The sequence below is a fragment of the Triticum dicoccoides genome, chromosome 3B (assembly GCF_002162155.2).
Source record: "Triticum dicoccoides isolate Atlit2015 ecotype Zavitan chromosome 3B, WEW_v2.0, whole genome shotgun sequence".
NCBI lineage: Eukaryota > Viridiplantae > Streptophyta > Magnoliopsida > Poales > Poaceae > Triticum > Triticum dicoccoides.
The window spans coordinates 135,838,931-135,845,576 of NC_041385.1; positions in this window are offsets into that span (position 1 = coordinate 135,838,931).

Here is a 6,646-nt window from a genome sequence, read left to right on the forward strand (position 1 = left end):
CCCTCTGCGAAGGGCCTATCTTTTAGTTTATGCTTTTACTTTATGCTTGAGTCAAGGTGATCCTCACCTTTACCTTTTTCATTTTATCCTTTGGCAAGCCCCTCATGTTTGAAAGATCATGATATATATATATATATATATATATATATATATATATATATATATATATATATATATATCAAATTGGATGTAAGTTAGCATGGTCTATTATTGTTGACATCACCTAAAGGTGAATACATTGGGAGGCAACACAATAAGCCCCTATCTTTCTCAGTGTCCGGCTGAAACTCCATAACCACAAGTATTGCATGAGTGTTAGCAATTGTAGAAGACTATATGATAGTTGAGTATGTGGACTTGCTGAAAAGCTCTATTCTTGACTCTTTCTGATGTTATGGTAAATTGCAATTTCTTCAATGACTGAGATTATAGTTCATTAGTTCTCAATGAAGTTTCTGAACCATACTTGACATTGTGAATAGATTGTTACTTGATCATGAAAAGTTTTATGAGATAAGCTATTATTATGACACATATTGATGCTAGAAAAGGTGATTAAAATTATCTTTGATCAAACTTGTGAACCTACTAGCATTCACACTTCATAAATTATTTCTTTTATCATTTACCTACTCGAGGACGAGCAGGAATTAAGCTTGGGGATGCTGATATGTCTCCAACGTATCTATAATTTATGAATCATTCATGCTATTATATTATCCTTCTATGATGATTTATATGCATTTATATGTCATTCTATATGATTTTTGGGACCAATCTATTAACCTAGAGCCTAGTGCCAGTTTCTGTTTTCTCCTTGTTTTTGTGTTTTATAGAAAAGGGATACCAAACGGAGTCCAAATGACGTGCCAATTATTGAGGATTTTTTATGGACCAAAAGAAGACCACGGAGCATCGGAGTTGGGCCAAAAGAGTCCCAGGCTGCCCACAAGAGTGGGGGGCGCGCCCCCCTATCTCGTGGACAGCCCGGAGGCCCCCTTGACGTGAAACCAACGCCAAAAATTCCTATAAATACGGAAACCTTCGGGAATTAACCTAGATTGGAAGTTCCGCCGTCGTAAGCCTCTGTAGCCACGAGAAATCAATCTAGGCCCTCTCCGGCACCCTGCCAGAGGGGGCCATCATCACCGGAGGCCATGGAGGAGGAACTCGGAGGGGCCATCATCTCCATGAAGGCCAAGGACCAGAGGGGGAAAGCCATGGAGGAGGAAGCACAAGGGGGAGAACCTCTCCTCCTCTCTCTTGGTGGCACCGGAGTGCCATCGGGAGGGGAATCATCGCCGCGGTGATCGTCTTCATCAACATCACCATCATCATCACCATCCTCATCTCTTTTACGCGGTCCACTCTCCCGCCCCCCCCCTGTAATCCCTACTTGAACATGGTGCTTTATGCTACATATTATGATCCAATGATGTGTTGCCATCTTATGATGTTTTGAGTAGATATCTTTTGTCCTTGAGTTGATTGACGATCTAGATTGGTACGAGTTGTATGTTCTATTATTGGTGTTGTCCTATGGTGCCCTCTGTGTCGCGCAAGCGTGAGGAATTCCCGTTTTAGGGTGTTGCAATATGTTCATGATTCGCTTATAGTGGGTTGCTAGAGTGACAGAAGCTTAAACCCGAGTAAGGGGGTTGTTGCGTATGGGATAAAAGGGGACTTGATGCTTTAATGCTATGGTTGGGTCTTACCTTAATGAATCTTTAGTATTTGCGGATGCTTGCTAGAGTTCCAATCATAAGAGCATATGATCCAAGCAGGAAAAGTATGTTAGTTTATGCCTCTCCCTCATATAAAATTGCAATGACGACTACCGATCTTTTTAACAATTGCTTAGGAAAATTCTGCACACCGATCCACCATTATTCCACACTCGCTATTTATATTATTTAGTAGTATATTCTAACTTTATGATAACATCACCTACTTTTAGCTCTCCGATATCATACAAAGTTATCCTCTTTATACCCACAACACAGTTTTATTTCTTGTTTCTAGTTGGAAGCAAACGTTTGGTGCACGTAGAGTCATATCAGTGGCAGATAGGGCTTGAGAGAATATTGATCTTACCTTTAGTTCCTTGTGGGTTCGACACTCCATACTTATCACTTCCACCTTTGGGAATTGCTAAGATGATTCCCTGCACTTGGGGATTATCAACAGGTATGACTATCTTGATTCTGTCATAAATTTGTCATGGATGTACATGCATGACAAAAAACGCGACCTACTGTGACAAACACGTATCATCACGGAAGTTTATTTTTTGTAGTGTTTGGATTTAGGCCTGAAATAGAACAAAACTGCTGGATGAGTTGAGCCATTGAATTTGCTTCCTGCATATTGGCTTGACTAAAAACCAACAAATTATCTGCAAATAATAGAGAATGAATAGGAGGGCAGTTTGGTACAAGCGAAATTCCTCGAAGATGGTGAGCATCCAAGGCTTCATTGAGGGCAAGAGACAATTCATTAATGGCAATAACAAACAAATAAGGAGACATAGGACAGCCTTGACGAATACCTCTAGAACTTCTAAATTTATGAGAATGATGTCCATTAACAAGCATAGAGAAAGTAGGTGAAGAAATGCATGCATGAATCAAATTAATTAAGTGATCATGCAACCCTTTATGCGCGAGAGCAAACACAATGAAATTCCATTCTAGGTGAGCAAAAGCTTTAGCAAGATCAATTTTAAACATGAAAGCCTGATGATTCCATGATTTAAGAGTGAAAGAATGAGTAATTTCTTGAGCAATGATGATGTTATTGCTAATTCTTCTACCCTCAATAAAAGCTTGTTGAGCAGGATCAATATAATCAGGAAGATGAGGCTTAATCCTATTAGCCATAGATTTGGCAATGATTTTAGAAACAACATTTGAAAGACTAATAGGACAATAATCCATTGGAACCTGAGGCACTAGCTTTCTCGGAATAAGCGCAATATTAGTATCATTAATGTGAGGAGGTAAGATGCCAGTTTGATAAAAATTTCCCACAAGCTGAGTGACTTCATCCCCTATCCACTCCGAGGCCTCCAAATAAATGTCAACATTAAAACCATCTAGCATGGAGAAGCATTCAACTTCATCGCTTTCAAAATCTGCAAGACTTCATGTTTATCAAGAAGAAAATCAGTGGGGTCCAAAGAGTTCTCAGGAAATGAGTAGTGAGAAAAGGCCTCCCAATGTTAACATTTGGCGAAGAGAAGATGTATCTAAAATAATTGACAAAAGTATTTGTGACGCCCCCAATTCAATCGTACACTAATCATGCACGCAAACGTGTACGATCAAGATCACGGACTCACGGGAAGATATCACAACACAACACTAAAACTAAAATAAGTCATACAAGCATCATATTACAAGCCAGGGGCCTCGAGGGCTCGAATACAACTGCTTGAACACAAACGAGTCAGCGGAAGCAACAATATCTGCGTGTAGACATAAGTAAACAAGTTGCCATAAGATGGCTAACACAAACAGGGATACAGACCGAAAGAGGCGCATGCCTCCTGCCTGGGATCCTCCTAAACTACTCCTGGTCATCGGCGGCCTAAATGTAGTAGGAGGCACCCTCGGTGTAGTAGGGGTTATCGTCGACAGTGGCGTCTGGCTCCTGGGCTCCAGCATCTAGTTGTGACATCCGAGAAGAAGAGGAAAGGGGGGAGAGGGAGCAAAGCAACCGTGAGTACTCATCCAAAGTACTCGCAAGCAAGGATCTGCACTAAATATGCATGGGTATCTATGTAAAGGGGGAAATATCAGTGGTCTGAACTGCATAATGCCATAATAAGAGGGGGATAGCTAGTCCTATTGAAGACCACGCTTCTAGCAGCCTCCATCCTGAAGCATATAGAAGAGTGTAGCTAGTAAGTTCACCAAGTAACATCACATAGCATAATCCTACCCGGGGATCCTCCCCTCGTCGCCCTGTGGGAAAGGGATCTCCGGGTTGTCTCTAGGACTTGTCTGCGTGTGTTTTATTAAGTACCCGGTTCTAGTTGTCATAAGGTTGAGGTACAACACTGGGTCATCCTTTTACCGAGGGACACGGCTATTCGAATAGATAAACTTCCCTACAGGGGTGCACCACATTTCCCAACACGCTCGATCCCTCTGGCCGGACACACTTTCCTGGGTCATGCCCGGCCTCGAAAGATGAACACGTCACAGCCCTACCTAGGCTCAACAAAGAGGTCAGCACGCCGGTCTAAATCCTATGCACGCAGGGGTCTGGGCCCATCGCCCATTGCACACCTGCATGTTGCGTACGCGGCCGGTGAGCAGACCTAGCCTCCCTTATACAAGAGCAGGTATTCCAGTCCAACCCGGCATGCGCCGCTCAGCTGCTGACGTCAAGAAGGCTTCGGCCGATACCACGACATCGAGTGCCCATAACTATTCCCGCGTAGTTGGTTAGTGCGTATAGGCTAGTGGCCAAACTCAGACCAAATACCAAGATCTCGTTAAGCATGTTATTTTAATGTAACTGCGAACGCTGACCAGGGCCATGCCCACCTCTCACCTAGGTGGTCTCAACCTGCCATGTCACTCCACCACAAAGATCCACTCAGAGGGTCATCGGGACAAATGTCCTTTCAGCCCCTAATCCGTGAATCACTTGCGGGTACTCTACGAGCCGACCTGACTTTAGTCACCACCTGAATAGTATGTATGTAAGTATAATATATACCCATGATCACCTGCCGAGTGATCACGGCCCGATAGTATAGCATGGCAGACGGACAATAATGTAGGATCATTGATGATAAACTAGCATCCTATACTAAGCATTTAGGATTGCATGTAAGGTATCAACAACTGTAGCAACAATGACAGGCTATGAAACAGACTAGGATTAACCGAAAGCAGTAACATGCTACACTACTCTAATACAAGCAGTAGAGAGAAGGAATAGGCGATATCGGGTGATCGGGTGGGGGGGAGGGGGCTTGCCTGATTGCTCTGGCAAGAAGGAGGGGTCGTCAACACCGTATTCGAGCTGGGGGTCGTTGGCAGTCTTGGGGTCTACCGGAATGAAGTAACAGAGGGGGAACACAATAAATAACAGAGCAATCAAAGCATCACAAATCATAACATGGCAATACGTGGTGCTAGAGGTGACCTAACGCAGTAGTAGGTGATACCCGCGAAGTCGGGAAACATCCGAGAAAGTATTTCTGGTGTTTCACATTTTTGGAAAGACATATCGGAGAGGGATTGTTGCATGTTCGCTATGCTAGGAACGCGTGGCGGACGAACGAACTACGTATTCGAATTCGTCTCATCGTTCTATAAAGAATTTTCATCTAATAAATGGTTTAATTTATATTAGTTATCAAAGTTTTAATTCATTTTTTATAATTAAAAGAATTAAATTAATTATAAAATGTAATTATGATGTCAGCGTGATGTCATCAGTCAACCATCTGTTGACTGGGTCAACATATGTGTGGGTCCCGTTCGTCATTGACTAAGACTAACTAAACAAGTTTAATTAGTTCACTTAAATGATTAGGTTAATTAAAAAAATTATTAAGTTATAGAATTAATTAATAAGTATAATCTTTATTAAACTCCTTTTTCTTTTTAAACATTATCAGGGGCGGCCCCACGTGTCAATGGCCGAGGGCCTTAGCATGCGCTGGGCAGTGGTTACGGGCGCTGGCGCCGGGGCGCCTGGACCCGGCACGTCCAGGAGGGCCGGAGGCGAAGCTGAGGCGCCGGGCGTGGGTGGCTGTGACCATGGCGAGGCCCTCCGCTTGGCCGCGGCAGGCGGAGGTGAGCACAGGGGAGGAGCAGGGGTTCGCGCGGCGCGCGTGCAGCGACGGATGCGGGCGGCAGAAGCTAGCGACCGCAGAGCAGAGGCGGGGCGCGGTCGGGGTCGCAGGCAATGTGAAGCAGCGCAGTGGGCGGCACGGTGGTTTCTGCAACAAGACAAGCGGGGCGGCGCTCGGAGGAAGGCATAGGGGAGCAAACAGCACGGGGAGGAGCAGCGGGTGAATGGCCGGCGAGGGGAGCAGGGTAGCAACGGCCAGCGGCACAGAGCTGTGCACGGTCCGGTGCGCGTGAGCACGACGTGCGGGCTAGGCGAGCGCTATGACCGCGGGGGTGTGAGGAAAGGAGGAGGGGGCGCGACGAACGGGGCTCGACGACGGGACTGCTATGGGGCACGGAGAAAGCACGAGAAGGTCGAGGGATAACCAAGAGCTCACGGTGGGGCTGGAAAAGGAGATAGAGAGGTTAGAGGTGTAGCGACGATGGTAGATCGACGCGGTGGCCGGGGCCATAACCCGGCAAAGGGGAATTGCATGGGCGGCATCTCGGGGCAACCCAGTAGGTGCAGGCGACATGGTCGACAGCGGCGGTGCTCCTCGCGCAGTCCTTGGCAGCGGGGAGGTGACTAGCCACGGTGGTGAGGCAGCGCTGCAAGGAGCCCGCTCAGCGTGGGCAACACGGCGGATCTGAGGCTCGAGGTCGCAGGCGGGGAGGGAGTCGGGACGGTCCGGCGAGGTGGGGGATCGGCGACGGGGATGCATGGGCGAGCGTCGGGGTTGGCCCTGGTGCCCGATCCGATCCAGACGGGAATAGGGGACAGAAGGGGGTGGGGG